Here is a 24314-nt window from a genome sequence, read left to right as displayed (position 1 = left end):
CCCATTCATGGGACTTCAGCTGTATTTCACCATTTTACCCTGGCTCTGAAGTCCTACCCTGGCCCCAAGGAGTCAGCTCCTGCTCTGACCTTCTCTAGTACTGATTGACATGGACTTGAATTGTTCTTCAGCTGATGAGTCTTACCCTGTGCCCTCCCCCCCTGCCGTGCCTCCCAGGCTGTAGGCCCCTCAGGCCAGGACCTACAGTGTCTCCAGCCTCCTAGTATTTGGGCAAAGGTTGATGGTTTTATTAGGGAGACATAAAAAGCAATGTGCTTTTCTCCTGATGTTTTAGAATATCCTTATTGGGTAAAATAAAAAGTTGGCAGCCTACATTGAGTCCTTCAATTGCATCTGTGTCTGCATGTACACGTGCACGTGTAAATCCTATTGCTCTGTGAAATCCAAAAGTTTAGGATCCATTGCCCTAGTGGGTGGTTCCTAAATCTGAGGGATGTAAGAATCGTTTGGGACAATAAAAAATAGATTCTTGGTCTTTGTCCCAGAACTAAGGAACTAGAAAATGAGGGCCTTGGGGACTCCATGTTTTTTAAATTTTTAAAAAGACCTGCAGATTATTCTGATGGTGGGTGGCATTCAAATTATGCCTCAAACAATTGAGACCATTTGGGCAGATGATGATGGAGGGAAACAGCCTTCAGAGCAAGAAAAAAGTGTGAGCAAAGGTGTGGAAGTGGAGAAGCAAGTGCGGATGTTGTTTGGACTGATAAAATATAGCTTAATACGAAAGATTTCCTGAATACTAAGTAGCTTTTGGCTGTTTTAGGCAGATCATACAGTACAATTTCCATGTTGTGGAAAGCTGTAAATTTTTTTGACAGAATGATTGAGAAGGGCTTGTGGGAGCAGGGGCAGGCCCTGGAGGTTTTCGAGAAGAGCTACAGGAGCTCAGAGTGTGATGGGGAAGGGAGCTGTTGAAGGTAGAGAAATCAGTGAGGAGGCTGCTCACAGAGCTCCAGAGGGGGCTAATGAGGACCTGCATGGAGGTGAACACCAGTGGCTTTGACGTCAGCTCCTTATTTTGTGGTCTGGCTGTGAGTCATTTGCTCCCTGCTCTTTGTTGTTGCATGTTTGTCCTTTACCAAGCCGACTGAGCACCCATATCTAGGCTGAGTTACATGCTCCCCAGAAGCAGGGGAGGTGCCTCTTCACTTTCTACAGAGTCCAGGCAGAGCAGCTGGAAATAAGGTATTTGATGAATGTGTCCACTTATAATGATCTTCCCACATAGCCCTTCTGGCCTGAAAAGATCCCCCTGAACCCAGAGATCTATTTCTCTGGACCAAATTATTGTTCTAAATGAATGATGATAGAGAAATGGGGCCAAAGAAGAGCCTACTAATAATTCTGAGAGAGATCAGATTTAAAGAGGAGGCAATCCTTTAATTCCAGGTGATATTGCTTCTGCTGCAAACCCTGGTGTCCACACCACCATACAGAAGAGCCCTGGCTGCGCTCCCCAGCCACCTGATCCGCAGAAGAGGCAGGGAACATTAGCCGTTCCAAAAGTGGGCATGATGGGCTGGCTACTGGGGGTCAGGTGGGGCTGAACACTTAATTTTAGCCACAGCCTGCCTCTGTCTTTTCTGGGAGCGATTGGTGTGACCAAGATGCAGAGAACCCTAATCCTATCTTGGCACAGAAGCAACCTGACATTCGCCAAGGCTCTTCCACCCAGAAATTCTGCTTTATAAATAGAGGAACTAGTCTGCAGGATTGTAGCGAGGGTCACTGAAGCATATTGCATGGTGATAGAGTGATGGGATTTCCAGGACAGAGGGGCATTCTTGGCACTAGATCGAGCTTTCTTGTCTTAGGCAAGACTGCACTGTGGGCTGATTGGGCTTTTTTCTGTATCACCTGCACTTCCGTTTTAGTGGAGGAAAGCAGTATATGGATACAAAATCTAGACTGAGGCTTTCATTGATCCCTAAATCTCAGAGATCTTTGGGCAACGGAAATTGTGTATCTGTGTATATTAACCCATAATTGTGCACTATGGGTACAAATGGTTATAAATCACAATATTGTACAGTGGACATTAATTATTTGTGATCGTCCTACAACTCTCCATTCCTCCTTACATTTTGGCAACTTACCATATTATGAATCCCCTCTTCCCAAGGCAGAAACCAGAAAATCCATACAATTACAGACCTCACCCAACTATGGTACAGTCACATGATCTAGGTTCTGGCAATCAGGCATGCCCTCACGAGGCCTGGATTCAGAAGTAAGAAATATGAGAAGATAGCCACACACGAGTGAGCAATCCTCAAGCACGTATAGTAGCAGAAGTCTCTGGATCTTCGGGAGTGGTAGAGTTTCTGGTTATAAACTATTGTGAGACTAAGTAGATGGACATTTTTTGGCTGCTTACTTTCAGGGTCTAGCTCTCTTGGCCTCCAGGAGATTCGATGAATTACCTAATATTCTTAAACCTTTTTTTCCCTTTAACTTAAAGAGCCAGAATAACTTCTACTCTTTGCATCTAAAGACCTGACAGATGCACTGATTGGTACTTGGAATGGTTACTGGCAATGAATGCTCAAGGAAATGGGAACCCACTGGTTGGTTATCCGAAGTGCTTGGATTTGAAGGCAAGGCAATGCTTGTTTAGCTGGGGTTAGAGGAGGGGATGCTGGTAGCCCACAAGGGACAGTGATGAAACAATTACATATATTATCATATGACCTACCTACCCAAGGCGTTGGTGGCCTCCATGTTGGAGGGCCTGAGGAATGTGAGTCCTGTGGGCTGATCTTTGGTGCTTTTAATTCTGTTGGAAGTTTTAAAGAAAAGAAATGTTTAGTCAAGAGTTAAATTTTTTAGCACATGAGACTATCCTGTAACCAGGTAGCTTCTACACTATCTCTTACAGCCATAGGGCTAAAGGAACTGAAAATAAAATTCACAATGGGACACCAAATTCTAATAATAGGTTGAACTCATTGCTCTAAGAGAATTCTTATATGGAAGTTAGGACACTGCCTGGGAAGGAGTCAGGCATGAAGAATTGGTATGAGGACATTTGATACATCTCAATTCTCACAGTCTCATCAGGAGAGGATTGTCTCCCTTCCTCATTGTCTATTGTTTCTGCATAATGCTATCGTAGAGGTAACATTTGGTCCTTATGGGCTATGCTAACCACTTCGTACTGCCTTCAGATCTATAACTAAAGTCAAGTCCTTGGATATACCAGGGAGGCGATTACAAAGTCAATTTGTGGAAGTTACAAAAATGATTAGATTTTCCTAATTTCTATGGTTAAAAACTGGGAAGTACACATGGCAATAGATGATAAGAGGCTGGATGAGATAAGAGTAGAAATGTAATCTTAGATAAGGATAAGCTGATTAATGTAGGTTCATTTAGTGGAGATTTTGAATTGAATGTGTCAGCTCAAATAGTTGAGAGCAACTTTAATGGTTTCTCATTCAGTTGGTTAAAACTTAGACTCACCAAAGATTTATGCCAAATAAAACTTGAGATGTTAGACATTGTTAGGGAAAATGTGGAGAGAAAGAAATCCCAAGACTACCAAAAGAAAAGGAATCTTGGAGTCGATTTATCATTGTGACCCACTCATTAACACATAACTATGTTTTTGAAATAACCCAGAAGACACTCTATTCTCTAAGACCTTGAGATATAACCTTAGTGAAGAGAACACCAATGGATCAGTGTTGTATTGTGGCTGTGGTTTTCTGCAGTCTGGGGTTATATATGGAAGATATTTCTGTTGAAATCAGCTCTTTGAATGAAGATTACAGAGTAGTATAGTAGCAGAGGTAGCAGCATTTATCCAACAAGAGGCAAGGCAAGATTGGTGCATATAATATATAAGTCAAGGTTCAATGGGAAATAACAAGGACTTTGGCTCCTGGCCAAGATGAAAGAGCCAGAACCAGATTTGCCCTTCTTCTGAAATATTTAAAAATGAGAGAAAAAAATAAAAGACCATGGTTTTAAAAATTAAAAATCAGGTAATAAAGGAAAATTATCTCCGAGACATAAGAAACAAGGGAACTCTTATGATGATACCAACTTACATTCAGGAGGCAGTTTCTGAGGAACTCTCCTTTAATGCAAGGAAGCAGACCCAGGCAGAATTTTGTAACACCTCTGAACTGAGAAGACAAAGCTGGGACTGTAAGAAGAACAAAATGATTAGAGTTTGCAGAGCAAAGTACCAAGAGGAAACACTTGCATCAAGAGAGAGCTCTGCAGGGCTATAGAAGATCCCCCCCTCGAGTGTAAATAAGAATAAAGATTAGCAAATATATGTGAGGAGACTATCCTAGGCCAGGGAAAGAACCACATTAAAGAATTAGAATGAAGAATGTTTGGAACTCACACAGAGCTCAGGATAGTTCCTGTTCTCACCTGTCAGGGTGCCAAACTTCATAATTCATGAAGCATCAGATATAGTCTTCAGAAGGTTTTTGCTTGAGTAGTGGGGAAGTATTAGTCTTAAATGTTGCTCTGACACCAACAAAATAAACACAAACACAACACTAGAGAGGATCAGATTATTTCCAAGCAATTTAACTGGATTGCAAAAAAAGATACAGCATATTTACAGAAAAATAAAATATTCAACAGCAAACATAGTAAAATATACAATACCTAACATCCAATCAAAACGTATAGATATACCGATCAGCTGGAAAACATAGCCTGTAATGAGGAAAGCAGAGTTAATTAAATGAAACTGACTCAGAAATGATACAGATGATGGAATTAGAAAATAAGATTTTTTTAAAAAAAGATTTTATTTATTTTGCAGAGAGAGAGAGCATAAATGGGAGGGAGGGCAGAGAGAAGGAGAGAATGTCAAGCAGACTCTGCACTGAGCATGGACCTCAACATGGGGTTTGATCTCCCAACCCTTAGATCATGACCTAGCTGAAATCAAGAGTCAGACCCTTAACAAATTGAGCCACCCAGGCACCCTTAGAAAACAAGATCATTAAAATAGTTATAATGCCTGAGATGAAAAATTTGCTGGATCAGATTAACAGCAGATTAGGTATTACAGAAGAAAAGGTTAGTAAACATTTAGAATAGAAACTATCCAAAATGAAACATTTAGAGCAAACCCATAGAATGTCAGTGAGCTGTAGGAAAATTTTAAGCAGCACAATATACGTGTAATTAGAGCCCCAAAAGGAAAGAAAAGGTGAATGGCAGAAAAAAATATTTGAAGAAATAATGGCTGGACATTTTCCAAATTTGATGAAAACTTTAAGTTCCCAGATCCAGAAAGTTCAATAATTCTTTTTTTTTTTAATTTGAGAGAGAGAGAGAGATGGGGAAGGGGCATAAGGAGAGGGAGAAAGAGATCCCCAAGCAGGCTCCATGCCCAGGGTAGAACCTGACTCAGGGTCCCTTGACCCTGAGATCATGACCTGAGCTGAAATCAAGAGTCAGACACCCAAACTATTGACCCACCCAGTTGCTCCAAGTTCAATAAATCTTAAACACAAGATACATAAAGAAAACTACACCAAGGCATATCATAATCACTTACTTAAAACATGATAGAAAGGAAAACAAAAGTAGCCAGAAAAAATAAAAACAAAACCATGTACAGAAGAACAAAATAACATTGACTGCAAATTCCTTGCTGTAAACCATACAAGCCAAAGACAGTGGAGTAACATTATTGAAATAAAGGGGGGAAAATCAGCCTATATACCTAGCAGTTCTCCAAAAATGAAAGTAAAATAGACTTTTTCAGACATCCAGAATCTGAAAGCATTTATCATAATTTATCATTGTAAGATAGAGGCCTATCTTACAATAAATGTTAAAGAAAGTCCTCCAGGCAGAAAGAAAATTAAACCTGTTGGAAATTAATATCCAGACAAAAGAATGAAAAAGGGCACTGGAAATGATAACTACATGGATCAATAACATGTATCTTTGTCTATTATTTAACTTTCCAAAAAGATAACTGACAGTGCCAATAAGACTAATCACAATTATTATGGGGTTTATTATATGTGTTTACTTTATTTTTTTTATTATATGTGTTTAAATAAAAATACAAATACCAGCTGAAAATTTGAATCTCTACATATGCTTCAAGAGGACTGGAAATGGTAACCATGTGGATAAACATACAAGACTTTTTTCTTTTTTTAAGAAAACCTTTTTTAAAAGTAACTAAGTGGAGTGTGTGGGTGGCTCAGTTGGTTAAGTGTCCAATTGTTGATTTTGGCTCAGGTCATCATTTCAAGATCATAAGATTGAGCCCTTTGTGGGGCTCTGCACTTGTGGAGTCTGCTTGAGATTCTCTCCCTCCACCTCTCCCCCCACTTTCTCTCTCTCTCTCTCTCACACACACACACACACATACATACACATGCTCTCTCTCTCAAGATAAATAAATAAAATATTTTTGAAAAATTAAAAAATAAATAAAAGCGACTAAGCAAAAATAACAACACATTGTGGAATTTACAAGATACAGAAAGGAAAAATGTATGACAATAGTACAAAAGCCAAGAGGAGAGAAATAGAAGTATATTGTAGTAAGGCTCCTATACTTTATGTGAAGTAGTATGATTTTATTTGAAGATAAACTGTGATAACTTAAAGACGTATACTATAAACCTGAAAGCAACCTCTAAGGTAGTCAATAAATTGTTATAGACCAATATCTATTACCTAAGTATCTATATAGCTATCTCTTTCTATCTGTGTACATTATTTTATATATCTATATCTATCTACATAGACAGAAAGAGAGAAAATGAGTGAGAGAGAGAGATCAGTTATGAACGTATAGGCACATGAACGTATAGCATTCTCATGTCCTCACATGAACGTATAGCATTCTCATGTCCTCTGATGAATTGACCCTTTTAATCCTTATGAGATGACTCTCAAGTGAATTTATAAAGATAATCTAAAATTGGGATCCAACTGAGCATCAAAAGAGGAAAAATGAACCAAAAAACAGGTGGAACAAATAGAAAACAAATAGTAAGATGACTCAATTGAATATAAATGGTCACAGCACCCCAATGAGAAAGCAGAGATTGTGAGTTGGATAAAATGCCAAGATCCCACTATGTTCTGCCTTCAAGAAACCCCCTTCAAATATAGACACAACTAAGTTAAAAGTAAAAAGAGGGTGACTGTGCGCATCAGTTGGTTAAGCCACTGCCTCTGGCTCAGGTCATGATCTTAGGGTCCTGGAATTGAGCCCTGCATTGGGCTCTCTGCTCAGTGGGGAGTCTGCTTCTCCCTCTCCCTCTACCCCTACCCTCCCTGTTCATACTCTCATACTCTTTCTCAAATAAATAAAATCTTTAAAGAAAAAAAAGAGCAAAAGGGTGGATAAAGATACATCGTGCTAACACTAGCTAAAAGAGAGAATGGGTATTTTAATATCAGATGAGGTAGATTTCAGAACAAAGAATAGTACCAGGGATAAAAAGAAAGTATGTTCATAGTGGTAAAGGGGTCATTGTATCAGAGGATGTGCCAATCCTTAAGGTTAATGCAGTTAATAACATGGGTTTAAAATATATGAAGCAGGGGCACCTGTCTGTCTCAATCAGTTAAGCATCTGCCTTTGGCTCAGATCATGATCTCAGGGTCTTGGGATCAAGCCCTACATCGGGCTTCCTGCTCAGCAGGGAGTCTGCTTTTCCCTCTCTCTCTGTCTCTCTCACCCTCTCATGCACATGCACACATGGTCTCTCAAATTAATAAATAAAATCTTTATAAATATATGAAACAAAAACTGATAGAACTGTAAGGGGAGATAGACAAATCCATAATTATGGTTGGGGATGCTTCCTTCAATAATTGATAGAACAAGTAGACATAAAATCAGTAAAAATATACAACAACTTCCTTTACCTAGATAAAGTATATTTTAGGCAATAAAACAAGTCTCTATAAATTTTAAAGGATTGAGATCAAATTTGTTTTCTCTCTACAATGGGATTAAATTAGATATCAAAAACAAAAAGACTACTAGGAGAATTTCCAAGTATGTAGAAACTAAATAACACATAACTAACCCATGGGCTTAAAAAAAAAAAAAGTCCAAGTTAGAAAGTATTTTGAACTGTATAAAAATACAATGTGTCTAAATTTGATCCAAACGTATCCCTTTACGCAGCTAAAGCAGGATGTAAAGGGAACTTTATCTAGCATCTGTATTAGAAAAGGCTTAGTGACAAATAACAGAAACCTCTCTACCAGAAAGAGGTTGAACACAGTGATTTAGTGCTCACAAAAATCCCTGGAAGAGCTGAGGGATTGACTTTTAGGGCAAGCAGTTGAGCTTCTGCACTTTCAACAATCAGGAAGATAGGGAATCAGGAATCAGCTCTATAAATGATAGCTCTAGAAACATACCACCAATATCCACCACCCATGGAACAACAAGCCACCATCATGTAGCAGCTAACTCCAGAATCAAATTATGTGCACTAAACCCATACTAGCAAAACACAAATGCTCCCCCAATCCTGCCTCTTAATGACCATAAATTTAAAGATTGGATATTGGGAATCCAGTCAACCCTGACAAAGAAAAATTCAATACAGCCATACAAATGCTATGTAGCTATGCTTGCTAGGGGAATCAATGGAAGAAGCAAATGCATGGTTTCTACCTCAATTTAGCCTTCCAAATCTTATGCAAAAACATCAGGTTGGTGGAACCCAAATTACATCTAGAGTCACAGCTTCAAAGGTATCCAAGAAATGTGGCTTTCCATTTTCCAGCCTCTGTTGTACGAGAAAGAGGGTGAAAGGATGGCCACCATAATAACTACCATGATCACATAGGTCTGAAGTGGTAACTAGAATGATCGTTAGCGTTAGTAGTTGCTCCTAAGGACTCAAGGACTGAAATAGTTGGTCAACTCATTAGTGTTTTATTTCAACTCTAAAAGAGAGAAGAAGAAATCCTGGTCTGATGAGCAGAGGTGTGTCTCTAGCAACTACAATAGAGTGTCTGGGCGCTCACCGAATTCCCAGTTCTTACAGTTTGGAACACAGACGATTCTACAACCTCAAGGACATTACAGATGTAATGATTTTAAAGACTTAAAAGATGCAGTTGTAGTGAATCTTATCATGTCCCTCATTTAACTCACCTGGTTGGTTGGTATGCGTAGAAAGATTATCTTGGTAGTCAGCATTTTTGAGTATCCTTTTGTTTTGCTAATTTCCTATATTTTATGTATGTATGTATTTAAAGTAGGTTCCAGGCCCAATGTGGGGCTTGAACTTACAATCCCTAGATCAAGAGTTGCATGTTCTTCTGACTGAGCCAGCCAGGCATCCCCTAATTTCCTATATTCTAAGACCTCATATTCTAAAAAGCCCACTAAAATGCAAAAATGTGATCTAGGTTCTACCCATCAGATAGATTCTACTGGGACTTGAATTTAGAAGTAGGCCATGGGAGGAGGTAGCTCGAAGTGGGGGAATGATGTCTGCAGAGCATGCTTGGTGAGGCTAGCTGAGTCTTTCACGGGTAGGATGGTAGATCCTATCACCATGATGAATGATTTAAATTTCTTATAATTTTGGTAGAATCTCTGACATCTGGTTCCAGGCATTATTGGTACCAAACAGCATTTTGTGGAGATGTTTCTACTAGGGAAGCCATTGAGTATGGTTGCTGACCAGACTAGGATTCTGGCTCTCTGGCTCCCCTGGAAGTTCAGTTAGCTCATAATATCCCTTAACAATTCCACACTTTTTTTTTTAATAAACTAGCCAGGCCAGACCCTGTTGTTTGCAAACACAAATCTGACTGGTGCAACAACAAACCTTCTGGTATGCATTTTAATCAGGCATCTCAGTGGAGGGGTGTGGAGTTTATGGCTTTCCTAGTAAGGAAAAAGAGAGAGAGAGAGAGAGAGAGAGAATTAATCTCGGAAAATAAATACACAGTAGGGATTAGGCAAGAAGGAGTTTTCAGGATATGTTCTGGGTTCTGTAGACGCTTCACATAATTTTTCAGGCCATCTATACCAACTGGGCTTACAGTGAAAACAGACATTCACTGAGTCTCTGAAAGCTCCTCCACCATTAAAGAAATCCCAGCTATAATTCTTTAGTCAGATACATGTCCCTTGCAAACATTTCCTCCTGGCCTGTGGCTTGCTTATTCATTTTCTACATGGTATTTTTTGTCGAGGGAAGTGTTTAATTTTGGTCAAGTCTAATTTATCAAGTATTTCTTTTTTTTTTTTTTAAAGATTTTATTTATTTATTCATGATAGTCACACAGAGAGAGAGAGAGAGGCAGAGACACAGGCAGAGGGAGAAGCAGGCTCCATGCACCGGGAGCCCGACGTGGGACTCGATCCCGGGTCTCCAGGATCGCGCCCCGGGCCAAAGGCAGGCGCCAAACCGCAGCGCCACCCAGGGATCCCTCAAGTATTTCTTTTATGACCATTCTTCCGGAATTTTGCTGAAGTCTTCCCCTACCTTTTGGTCGTAGAGATATTCTCTTAAGTTTTCTTCTACATGTTTCATAGTTTTACCTTTTTATGTTTAGATCTCTAGTTGATTTAGAATTAATCACTGTATAGAAAATGCAGTGGGAGTTCATCATTTTCCACATGGATATGTATTTGTTCCAGCATCATTTGTTGAAAGACTTTTTTCTCCCATTGGCTTGACTTAGCGTCTTTTTGAAAATCAAACTGCCATATAAATGTGGGTCTCCAGCAGACTTGTCTAAATAATTTTATTGACCTATTTGTTTATCCTTATGCCAATAACATTAGTCTTGATTATAATTATAATACATTCTGAAGTCAGATATTTTGTCTTTCAACTTTGTTCCCTTTTTAAAATTTGATTTTTAAGATGAACATTCTAGTAAAAGCAAATTTTAAGATGTATCGTTCTATTAATTTTAACACATGTATACATTTATATAACCATCACCACACTCAGAATACAGAACACTTGCACCTTTTCCCCACTCCTGAAATCTGATAATCACTGATCTGTTCTTTGTCATTATAGCTTTGTCTTTTAGAATATGTCATATAAACAGGATCATATCGTATGTGTAAATGTTTGAGACTCAATCTCAAATTGAGTCATTTAGAAGTGACTTTTTTCATTTTAGAAGCAGCTGCTCAGTTTATACAAAAGCCCTAGATCAATTTAGGCTGAGATTGCATTAAATTTACGGATCAATCTAGAGTATTGCTATTTCAACAATACTGAGTCTTCCAAGTCTATAAACATGGTATATCTCTCCATTTATATAGGTCTTTTAAAATTGCTCTCAGCAGTGTTATGTAATTCTCATTAATAGGTTTTGAATGCTCTTTGTTAAATATATGCCTAAATATTTATGATTTTTCACATTATTATTAATGGTATTTCAAAAAATTCATTGCCAGATTTTGCAGTAATGTATAAAAACACAACTGTTCTTTATGTTTTTCTTGTATCCTGCAAATTTAAAAAATTTACTTGTTAGTTCTACTAAGGTTTTTTTTACTAGATTTTTTTTACTAGATTTTTAAAGAATTTTATATATAAACAATTATCATTTGCAAATGGAGACCATTCTATTTCTTATTTCCTAACCTATGCCTGGTTTTTTTTCCTCTCCTTATTACATTGGATAGGATTCCTATACAATGTTGAATAGAAGTGGTACAAGTAGACATCCTCCCCTTGTTTGATCTTAAGGGCAATGTGTTCAATACTTCACCATTAAGTGTAATATTAGTAGTAGATCAACATCAATGAAATGAATAGGCAATTTACTAAATGGGAGAAATACTTGCAAATCATATATCTGATAAGGGGTTAATATCTAAAATGTATAAGGAACTCCAGCAACTCAATAGCAAGCAAACAATCTGTTGAAAAGTGGGCACAGGATCTGCATAGACATTTTTCCAAAGAAGACATATAGATGGCCAACAGCTACACAAAAAGTTGCTTAACATCACTAATCATCAGGGAAATGCAAATCAAAACCACAATGCGATATCACCTCACACCTATTAGAATGGCTGTCATCAAAAAGACAAGAGCTAACAAGTGTTGGCAAGGATGTGAAGAAAAGGTAACACTTGTGCATTGTTGGTGGGAATGTAAATCGGTGCAACCACTACGGAAAATAGGATAACAGTTCCTGAAAACATAAAAAATGGAACTACCAAATGATTCAACAAGCCATTTCTGGGTATCCACCTAAAAGAAATTACAACAATATATCAAAGAGATAGTTGCACGCCTGTGTTTATTGAAACATTATTTACATTTACATTAGCTAAGTATCTCTTGATGGATGCATGGAAAAACAAGCGGGATATATATACACATGGAATATTATTCAGGCACAGGAAAGAAGGAAATCTTGACATTTTTTACAACATGGATGGAACTTCAGGGCATTTTGCTAAGTGAGATAAGCCAGAGAGAGAAGGACAAGTACTTCCTAGCATCACTTAAATGTGGAATTTTAAAAAATCAAACTTGTAGAAACAGAGAAGAAAAGTGGTTTTCAGGGGCTGAGAGATGGTGGAGTGGGGAAAGGTTAGTAAAACGGAGGGTACAAACTTTCATTTCTAAGATAAATAAAGTCTGAAGATCTAATGTAAAACATGTTGACTGTAGTTAATAACACTGCATTTTAATTATAATTTGTTGAGAAAGTAGAACATAAGTGTTCTCACGAAAAAGAAAAAGATAAAATATGTGAGGTGATGGATGTAGGATGGTGGGAATTCTCTCACCATGTATATGTAGATTCTATCTATCACCATGATGTATGTTTTAAACTTCTTATAATTTTGTCAATTACACTTCAATAAACCTGGAAAAAATGGAGTATCAGAGTAATGGGGAAGGTGGCAATAGTGACACTATAGTTTGAATACCTTTGAATCTGCCCCCCAAAGTAGACAAAACTATAGAACACAAATTAAAAACCCAGGGACAACATTTAACTGCAGAGCGAAGTATACATCATTCAACAAACCACAAAAATACAGGCAGGTGAGGATAAACCACCGATAGCTATAAGTAAAAAAATACTGAAATTAGTGAATTACATTTAACACTTGATAGATCACTTTAAAAAAATATGTTCACATTTGGCATTTTAATTGCACTGTAATTGATGAGGAACTGAAGCTCAGAGAAGGTAACTCATAAATAGCAATCATATGAATTTGTGCCAACACTGAGCATACAACATCTCATATAATCTTTAAAATAATACCATGAAGGAAGGGTTATTAGCCTCTTTTGCAGATGAGAAAGTGAAGCTTCCAGAGCTTATAACCAGCTATTTCACATAGCTAGTCAACAGAAGAACTGAGATGTGAACGTGGGATTCTCCAATTCTAAGCCTCAACCCTTTCCAAGAATTCTGGAGCAGGAGGGGAAGGAGGAAAGAGGACGTTCTTCATGTAAATGCTATACAGGCTGAGTTTTGAGATTTCAGTAAGATTTAGTCAACTAGAGTCATGGATAGTTAGCTGGGAGATGAGTTGGAACAAAACAGTATCAGCAAAAGATCAAGACACAACAACCGGCTTATTTAGGGAATTGGAAAAAGAACCAAGTGGCTGGATTCTGGGGTGTAAAGGAGGTGGTGCTGGGGGTAAGGTCAATCATTAGATCTGGGAGATCCTTGAAAAATAATGGTTGCCAGATTAGAAGTAAATCATTCTGGAAGCAGCGTGGAGGGTGTGCTAGAAGAAAGAGAGACTGGGTAACCACGAGGCTTTGGTAATCAATAATTCAAGCAGAAGATACTGCTGGTTCGAAAGGGACATCTTTGCTTGGCCATGGTGGACTTAGATGCTTCTGAGAAAGGAAATTAGGCCTCTCCTCCTTACTCTTAAGTTCTTGACCGAATGTGCCAATGTGCATAGGGCTCTTTCCTGCAATTTAGCACCTGCCTTCGACTTAGGCATGATCCTGGGGTCCCGGGATTGAGTCCCATGTCGGGCTCCTTGCGTGGAGCCTGCTTCTCCCTCTGCCTGTGTCTCTGCCTCTCTCTCTCTCTCTATCTATCTTTCTATATATCTATATATATATATAATGAATAAATAAAATCTTTAAAATAAATAAAAATAAACAATGCTGATTCTTACAGTTCTTGAAAAAAAAAAAAGAAAGAAAATAATCCAGAAGTTTGGGGAAAGAAGAGAGAACCTTGAGGAGGATGGTTGAGTGGCCTGACAGCTGCCTGTTGACTGGTTCGGAGACGCTAGAGAGAAAGTTGCAGAGCTAAAAAGTAAAGGAGCCATTTCCACAAGGGTCTTTGTGGATCTTCAGGTACAAGCTGTGACCAAGTAAAGCACAATGGGCAGAGGCACTTCTCTCTGATTGGTCTAGAACTCAGTCAAGATCAAATATGGCCATCCTATAAAAAGTGTTAGTAACAGAGCTGGTGGTGATGGACCTGTGTGGGGTGTGTGTGTGTGTATGTGTGTGTGTGTGTGTGTGTGTAGATATTAATCAGAAGATTGTATTTGTTATGAGTATCCATGAGAGACCTGAAGCATCCCAGACACCCAGGAAGACTTCAAGAAGGGCTGGATTTTCTTGTGGCAGGTAAGCATTCAGATCTGAGAAGAGCAGTGTGTATGTATATGTGTTCCCACTTGCATTCATAGGCCTGTGAAATTGGGGCAGGTCACTGGGGAGTGGCAGTAAGGAATGGAAAGTGGGGAGTGAACCATGAAATATTTTAAAGGTGGAGCCCACAAGGCTTAGTGACCAGTCAAATGTACCTATTATCTAGACAAAGCTGAAGATCTCAAAGCTGTGTCTACAGTGTACACACATGCATGTGTCCCATGATTAGTGGTCATGGCTGTCAGTGCTTCAGGCTGTTATGCTTCTAGGGTTGTCACTTGTTGTCCCTTTTTTGTATTGAGTGGGCCTCATTTCCAGAACCAAGCCCCCTTGCTGGCTTCTGCTATAATCTACTGATTCCACCTCTGCAAACTCATCTTCCCCAAGGAGAGGTAGTCAGGAATCAAACTGAAGATAAATCTTTTCTTCTCCAGCCAACAGAGATAGTCTAACTAAAATTTTTATCAGGGTCTGAAAAAGAAAGAAGGAGGAATTATAATTCCAGTAGATCTGAATTTGGAAGAGTTTCCGGGTTTTGTTTGAGGAGAGAGCACAGGATGAGCATTTAACTATCTCATGCCATCCACCTGGCAGAGTTAAGTTGGTCAAAGATCTGTCATGCTTAGCCCTGCCTGGAAAGTAAAGGGAGGAGGAGCAGACCCCGTGATGTTCCCAGCACAACATGAGCTTGTGTTCCTTCACTTTGGCTAGAATCAATCCCAGTTAGATGAGATTGGGCCCTCCAGGCACCAAGTCACCAGCCCTCAGCCAGCCTTTCTACTCACATGTTTGATGCTTTCGCCTTGACAGGATGCCTCTGTGGCCTTAAGCTCAGGGTAGCTGACAAGCCTCCCTCAGCTGATCCAAGCTTACTCTTGGTCCCTAAGGCACCAAGAGAGATAATCCCAACTCCTAGCACTAGGGTTTTTCCTACGAGAAAAAAACAAAACAAAACAAAAACAAAACAAAACAAAACAAAACAAAAAAACAAATATCCAGTAAGGCTTGCTTTGGCTCTTGGCTCTAGGGTTAAAAGTGAAATGGTCCCTGTCATTGGGAGGCTTATGGGTGAGTTGGAGTCAGACATGGAGATGAGGCAGGTAGACATACAGAATCAAAGAATTTTACAGCTGGGAGGGACTTGGGAGTCATCAGTCCAATCTCTCACTAAAGGAGAGGATACTGAGTCCCAAAGAGGTTAAGTGACTTGCTCGAGGTCACAGATCCAAAAGAGACAGAATTCAGATTTAGCTCTGGGCTGGTGAGTACAGACTTCTTTCACTATACCACCTTCCACTTATTGAAGAAGTACCGTGTGCTAAGTACTTTCTAATTACCTTACTGCATTTAACCCTCATGACAGCTTACTTAGGTAGATATTACAAATCTCATTTTAAGGAGGAAGAAATAAAGTTTAGAGAGAGAGAGAGAGAGAGAGAAGTAAATTTTTCTAAGTCCATCCAATGAATGTATAGTATTTGGGCCACTTGGGCCATCTGGTTTCAAGTTCACGCTCTGAAATGCCCCTCTGTGTGGCCTCTCCAACATTAGTGGCCTCTTTCTTTACTGCTGTCAGTGAGAACTCACCAAAGATGGAGAATATTATACAAGCTGTGGAAGCTTCCTGTCCCATTGTCTTTCTTAGGGCCATTTATTTTGTACCCTCAACCCAATATTGCCTCATCAGGAGTCCTTGAATGGGCCTGCTTGGAAAAGAGGAGTGCTGTGGCCTAAAGTGGTAGTGAGGGCCTCCTTTTAAATACCCCTAAAATGCCCACTCTTCCAGAAAGACAGAGTCCACTGTATTTGAGCAACTTCAGGCCATGAGTGAGCACTGACCAGTGCAAGGGAGTAGTAGAAGTCCTACAAAAGGACTCAAGGTCTCCACTGGGCACCTGAAACTAACCTAATTGATTCTAGATATTGAATGGACCAGAGAAGTTAGTGTGGTAGAAAGAGCACAGAATTTTGATTGAGTCTTGGCTCTGAATTTGTCTCTGACCCAAGCATGTACCTTTTTTGTGTATATTCAGCGGCCTGTGAAATACCTCACTCAGGAAGAGGTATTACACGCATACCAGCCTGAGAGAATGCCCAACAAAGACCAACTGGAGCAGGAATGGGAATAATTAAGAGGGCTTCCTTTAATAGTTGAGACTTATGGAAGACTTTGAAAGTCCTAGACCACTTTGACCCTGGAAAACATGCAGATGCCAAGGTTATCCCAGAGGCAACCAGCAAATCCCCATCCTGCTGGCACCCCTCACCGAAGCCTCCACCTCATCTGGGCTCAGCCTCCTTGGCTCCCACTTCAGGCCTTTGGGGAAAGGTTGACATTAACCAACAAAGAGATTCTTTGAAAAGCCTGGGAGCCCAGAAAGAAAAGCACAAACTGGACTCTCCATCTGCCTGCTTGGCTGTTGTGTAAGAGCTGGAAGGGGAAGAGGAGTGGCAAGGGCAGGGTGGCTCACAGTGGCCACAGTTAGTCCCCTGCTGCAGGAGAGCCAACTCTGCTGACAGGCTGGGCCTCTCCCACAGGTTTTCCCTGGGACTAGACAAAAGAGGAATAGAGAGCAGGAAAAGGGTGGAGGCCTCAAATAAAAATTAATTAACACTATCTATTTTTCTTTCTTTTTCTAAGGTAATCTCTTAATCCTAAGAACTGGGATTCATGTGTGCCCTTTGGTCTATAACCAAAAGGGAAGGGAAGGAAGAATCCATCATGTTCAAGGTTTCACCTGTTAGATTTCCTTTTCTCAATGGCTCTTTGTGTGGCAGTCTCCTGAGGTGAAATAGACCTTCTAGACTCTGAGTAAGATGGGGCAACCTTAGCCAAGGTTAGCCATCACCAGGAAAGCTTTGACATGGAGAGATTGGGAACTGCAGGGAAATTGGTATCCCAGAACTTGAGTTACTAAGGGAAAGGGAAGGACTACAATTGTCTTCCGACTGCCATCCAAATCACTCTTTACCCCGTGGATAGATCTTACTCCATATCCCATTTTCTCTGTTTCCATCCAGTCATCATTTAAGGACTAAGAAATCAGAAATCTTGAAGTTAGAAGGTTTTTTCTAAAGTCTTTTTGTTTAGACTCCTACACAATGAAGATAGGAAAGCCCTTGCTATCCAGGTCTTCACTGTCTGGAAGGAAGAAAAGAGATAACTGGATAGGAAATATGAAAAGCAATTTAAAGCAATTTAAAGCCAATTGGAAAACAAGAAGATACTCTTATTATTCTTTAAGCAAACTGCACCAGCATCCACTTAGTTGTTATAGTTGTTAAAGCCAGACACTTTGGAAAGCATTACCAATTCCTTTCTCCTATACCTCCACAGCCAACGGTCTAGGCCCCTATCATCTTTTGCCTTCATTATTGGAATGTTCTAAGTTGAGCTGCTGTTCTAATACATTGTTGTTTTTCACTCTCACTTGCAAAGCACAATCAGAATTTTCTTTGTACTATGCAATTTGACCATATTTCTCTTCTGCTTCAATGGCTTTCTACTGTTTTCAGAATAATTTCCAAACTCCCTAGTACAGTATTCAAGGCTCTCCTTGGTCCTCAAGATCTGCTTCTCCTGTCCTATATCCACAGTATTCAAAGCCTACCCTGAATTAGTATGATATGCTCTACTTGCCTCCCTAAACCTGGTACATTCTGCCTGGATCATCTTTTTCCTCACACTGGCTAACTCTTATCTGTTCTTCATGTCTTGAGTTGGTTGTCCTGTCTTGTGGGCAGCTTTCCTGACCCCTTCTGTACTGGATTAGGTATTTCTTCAATGGATTCCCATGACTTTTTACTTGTCTCTATTGTGGCAGCTATCCTCTTTGCCCATTACCTGTTTGTTCTTCAGATTAAGCTGTAAGGTTTTTAAAGGGGATTGTAGAAATAGGGTGGAAAGGGCATCTCCATGGTTTTAATTCACATGAACTCACCTGTATGACTGTATTAAAAAAAGAGAGAAAGAATGATGGAGGGAGTAAGCAACTGCTATTTCAAAAGTACTCAAGCAATCCTGAGTAATTTCCACTCAGCACCAACAGCACTCATGGGCCCCCACATAATAAATCTTAGGGGGATGAATGTAATGTCTGCTCAAAGGTTTTGTTTATTTGTATTTGTTTTGTTTTGTATCACATAGCGACTAAACATAATCCACAGGGATCCTCTAGTGAGGGAGCAACAATATGTTCCAACACTGGAAGAGACACTGGTGACTTTGGACTTACTGAGACATTGCATTTCAGTCCCTAATACAGTGCATCCCTAAGGGACTTTCAAGGGTGATCCATGCTACATTTAATTTTTGCTTTTTGTATGCTTTTAGAACAACACCTTATATAATATAACTCTGCTCTATCAGCTAAGCTTGTCTCCTTGCCCCATTTATATGGCTATTATAGGAGTTATTGTGCTTTCATCTGACCTGAGATAGGCCAACAAATATCTTCTCCAAGATGAGTATATTTGAGATCCAGATAATTAAAGCCTGTTCTCTCTTGTGAGTGAAGTGATAAGATGAAAAGCAAAAGGGTCCTATTTTTCAGCACATGGAAAAAGCTAGTCTGTTGAAAGGAATAGATGGGATGGAGAGAGAGGTAACCTAAAATTGCAAAGGCTGATTCAGCAGGTGTGTGCTCCTTATTGCTGGAGAGTCATAAGCAAGTGCTAGGTGGTAGTAGTGGTAGTGGAGACAGGGAGAATATTAACCGGGTATATGCTTCCTGGGTGCTGATCTTAGGCATATGAGGAAGGATGGAAAACCCTGATGAATTTTAACCATGAGTCTGGTGATTCTAAGGGGTATGAGAATAGGTAGTGGCCTATAAATGTGAAGAATGACAGCTGCCTTGGGAGGGAGAAAAAGGTTAAAGGAAGAACAGTGAGTGAGGATGGGAGATAACTGAGCTAGTTCAGACAGGAAATGAAGTAGAGTGAATTAAGATAGAAATATTGACCTTAATAGCAACCTAGACTGAATAATTAGGGTATGGAGATAATTGTGCCTCAGAGAGCTTAATGACCTCAAAGCCATACAGCTGCTAAAGCAGCAGAGCCCAGATTTGAATTGCGATCTATGTGACTTTAAGGTCCATGCTTACCAATCATCTGGTCTAATCCTGTCTTATGACAGGTGAAGACAATGAGACTTTGAGAGGTGAAGTAACTTGCCTTAGGACACCAAGATATTCCAGTAAAACCAATCCTAGGATGGCCAAACCTGTTATATTCTCCTTGTAGATCATTCATTGCTATCATAATCAGAGAGGAAGTGGGGAGTTACTGAATCCCTACAAGGCTCTGAAAGAAACTCTTTCTTCATTTGTGCCACTGTCATCTCCTTGGTAAATGAGGGAGGATATTGACAAGGTGTCATGGGAGTGAGACACTTGGAAAATACAAATCCTTCTATTAGGAGATTCCAAGCAATTATTTACTTGTCAATTTAGGAAGGTAAGGCAGGATTAATTTGAGCTCAAAGGATCAGGGTAAAAATATAGTGTAATTATTATTATAATAATGATAATCATTATTAATCTGTAGATTTATACAGATATTACTCCACCTTCAAGTAGCTTACCTGTTATAATAGGGGATAAGCCAGTAATGAAGTTATGGATTGGAAGGAGGAAGCAACTGGCACAGTGAACGACAGAGGTAGACAAGCAAGCTGGAGAAAGAAAGCATCTGCTTTTGTAGTGATTGAAGGTTGAAGATAGTCTGACAGGCAAGCAATTTTGTAGTAAGTCATAAACTATTCATAGTAAGGAAGATTTATCAGTGGAGCCCACATTTTTAGTTGTCCTTATTAGGAACAAAAATGAGAATGTTGAGTGAACTGCCTAAGATCATATAGGTTGTCAGTGACAGACTTTGGATAGAACTTTGGTCTTCTTCTGCTTAATTCTGTGCTAGTCCAATAAGAGCCTACCTGGGTGCTGGAGAATGCAGCAGATTGAAGAGAAAAACCAGAAGAAAATATGTAGCCGAGTAGGATCAAATGCCCATCTCTGTTTTCCATCCATACCTTTCCCACAATGCATTTCAAAAAAATATAAGTAAACCCAAGTGTGAGGAGGAGCCTTTAAACCTCCATATCAGGGGCTGTTTCAAATCAAACAGGCTAATGAGAATGGTAGGGAAATTGTAGACTCACAATAAGATAATGTGGCCCCATCAATGCTTTTTATTTTTTTCAGAATTGAAAATCCATATAAATGAAGAAGAAAAGAAAAGACACCATGAACAAATGCCTTCTAGTAATTGTGCACCTACTTATTTTATGTTAACTCCATACCATTTCTCATTTAAGTCTCAAAGCAACTCCATCCATTCCACACACATTTGTTTGTGACCTACTATGTATCGAGCACTGGGTGGGGCCCTGAGATTTACTGTTAAGCAAAATATGCTAATACTTGCCTTTAAGGAGTTCCTGATCCAGTGGGTAGCATAAATACAAAATTAAATTATGTGATTGGTTAATTAATTAACGATAATAGAGCTGGGGCCATTAAAGAGAAATATTCAACAAAATATAGCAAACATCCATTCTTTTCTTTTTTTTAAAGGTTTATTTATTTATTTATTTATTTATTTATCTATTTAACAGAGACATAGAGAAAACCAGAGGACACAAGTGAGGGGAATGAATGGCAGAGGGAGACGGAGAGGGAGAAGCAGGCTCCCTACTGAGCAGGGAGTTGAGTGTAGGGCTTGATCCCAGGTCGCTGGGATCATGGCCTGAGACAAAGGCAGATACTTAGCTAACTGAACCACCCAGGGGCCTTACAAACATCCTTTTAAATGTATAGTTGAGCTTGCATAGAGTTAGAGAAATCCCCAGGCCCTCAAAGCAAAGAATAAAATATAAACAAGATTGGAAAGTATAAACTAACAGTTGGTGGGGCATGAGTAAGGTACAGAGGGTAGAAAGAACACAGGTTATTATCTTAGTAACTATGGAGCTTAGATAAAAATACTTATATTCATTCAAGAAAGAAGACCTTTGGCACTTCCCTAAAGATGAGTAGATAAAACTGAGACCCTGAGACCCTCAATGCAATCTTCGACACCCACAGTATTAGTGAAAGGATAGACTTAAAACAAACAAACAAACAAACAAACACACAAAAACAACTGCCAGCAGGCAAAGGGAGATGAAAATGTGTATTGTCTTAGTCTGGATTCTGATAGAGGAAAGTAAGTTCCCCTAAAACCTTATAATTTTAGAACTTCAAAGAATTGGGGGTTTAAATGTACATGACCTTGGGGAGGAAGTAGCATAAAAGGTGGTCCTATGCTGATATCTTAGGCAAAAGCAAAAACAGAAATTCCCTGAAGAGACAGAGACCCCTCCTTTCATATCTACATAAATACAGATGTAATGCAGCCTCACAAATAAAGCCACAAATAAACCACTATCAAACCACTATCTTGTCATTATCAGACAAAGAAAGAACCAAGTCATCAGGAGCATTCAAAAAACAAAATCATACTAACAAAATTAGACCCCCAAGAACTTCAGTAATGTAATGAGATGAAAAAGCCCCTAAGATAAATATATTTAAAAATCATTAAAGACACAAAATTAGGATAGAAAAAAGGGACCAAAAATGCTTTAAAAAACTAGATAATTGTAAAAAAAAAAAACTAAATAAAGTTTTTAGAAGAAAAAAAATACAGTTACTCAGATTAAAATGAATTAAGTAGATTAGAGGCTGCTGAAGAGAGAATTAATAAACTGGAAGTTAAAAAAAAATAAACTGGAAGTTAAGGTAAAAAAATAAAGAAAACAAAGCTCAGAAAGATAATAATGGAAAATGGGAAGTGAGATCAACAGACAGAGAATAGACTAAGATGCCAAGTTATATCTATTACAAGTTTTAAAATGAGAGAATTGAGAAAATAAGAAAGAGAGAATGTTCAAAAAAATTTCCTAGAATCAATAGAGAAATGAATCCTCAGATACAGGGAACATACTGAATATTTAGCATGATAAAGAAAATCCATACCCAGATGCAATGTAACTAAACTACAAAGAAAAAATCTTTTTAAGATGAAGAAAAATATTTTTTAACCAAAGAGAAAGACATAAAGAAACGTTTATTTATTTATTTATTTTTATTTTTATCTTTTTAAAAGATTATTTATTTATTTATTCAGAGAGAGAGAGAGAGAGAGAGAGAGGCAGAGGGAGAAGCAGGCTCCATGCAGGGAGCCCGATGTGGGACTCAATCCCAGGTCTCCAGGATCACACCCCAGGCTACAGGCAGCCCTAAACTGCTGTGCCACTGGGGCTGCCCAAGAAATGTTTTTAAACAGAGAAAGGTAAGATACCTTCAGAGAAAAAGCATGCAGATTGACAGCTGACTTACAGCACTAACCATTGGCAATAGAATACTATCTTCAAAGTGATAAGAGAATAACATCATAAACCTAGAATCCTATACTCAGTTAAAGTATCATGCAATAATGACAGTGAAATTAAGACATCTTTGGATAAATGAAAACTGAGAATTTTCATGAACAGAAACTCACTGGAAGAACTATTAAATTGTGTATATATTTTAAAAGAAACTAAATCAAAAAGTATCAAAAGGAAAATTGAGCCAAGAAATTGATAAATCTGTAGGTAAATACATGAATTGACCACTAAACAGGAAAAATAATGATGGTTCATTAGGTGGGATGTAAAAACAGTGAAACTAAAACACTAGGCAATACTGGGCATTATATATTTCATATGTAGTATGAAAAGTGCTAATGGTAGCTAAAACATTCACATAAAATGCTAATGGAATTAGAGCATATAATTTATAAATCAACAGAGTGATAGGGAGAAAATAAAGAAACTTGAAGCAATCCAATAGATGGCAGGAAATGAGGACACAGATGAAGGGTGAGTAGGAGTCAGTTTAGGGTGTAGGGGTATGGGGAAGAAAGATAAGGTGAGGTTGAAGAGACAGGCATAGCCCAGATCTTGTACAGTAGATTAAGAATTTTGATTTTGATTTTGATTTTAGAAGTAGATAGTCTTCTTTTTAAGATTTTAATTTTTATTTATTTATTTTATATGGAGAGAAAGCATGAGTGGGGGAAAGGGCAAAGGTGGAAAGAGGGAGGGAAGAGAGAATCCTAAGCAGACTCTTTGCTGAGCCCAGAGCCTGACATGAGGCTCAGTCCCCTAACCTGAAGACCACGACCAGAACCAAATCCAAGAGTTGGACGCTTGGCTTAGTTGGACTAAGCCACCCAGGTGCTCCAAATGAAATATTCCTTTCTAAAAATTGTGGAAATTGAGCCTCAGAAGTTAACTAACTCATTTACATTTATTCTGCTAAATCAGAGATAGAACTATAAGGTATGTTCAGTTCCAAAGCTTTTCCTCATTCCACTGTGCCATGCTGTAATTGCTATGAAGACATCTGAAGACAGAGTGTCTGACTCAGAACATTGGCGGAGCTAATAACAACAATGATAATAATCAGTAACATTTACTAAGCACTTACTATATACCACAGACCATAAGGACATGCTTTGTCTCTTTAATCTTCACTATTATGAAAGAAGAGTTATTATTATCTCCATTTTACATATTTGAGAAAAACAAGGCTTAGATGCTTTAAATGTTTAACAGAGAAAGCAAGTGGCAAAGCAAGCTATGAACCCAGA

Source organism: Vulpes vulpes, chromosome 12, assembly GCF_048418805.1.
Source record: "Vulpes vulpes isolate BD-2025 chromosome 12, VulVul3, whole genome shotgun sequence".
NCBI classification, from domain to species: domain Eukaryota; kingdom Metazoa; phylum Chordata; class Mammalia; order Carnivora; family Canidae; genus Vulpes; species Vulpes vulpes.
This window is presented reverse-complemented; position numbering follows the sequence as displayed.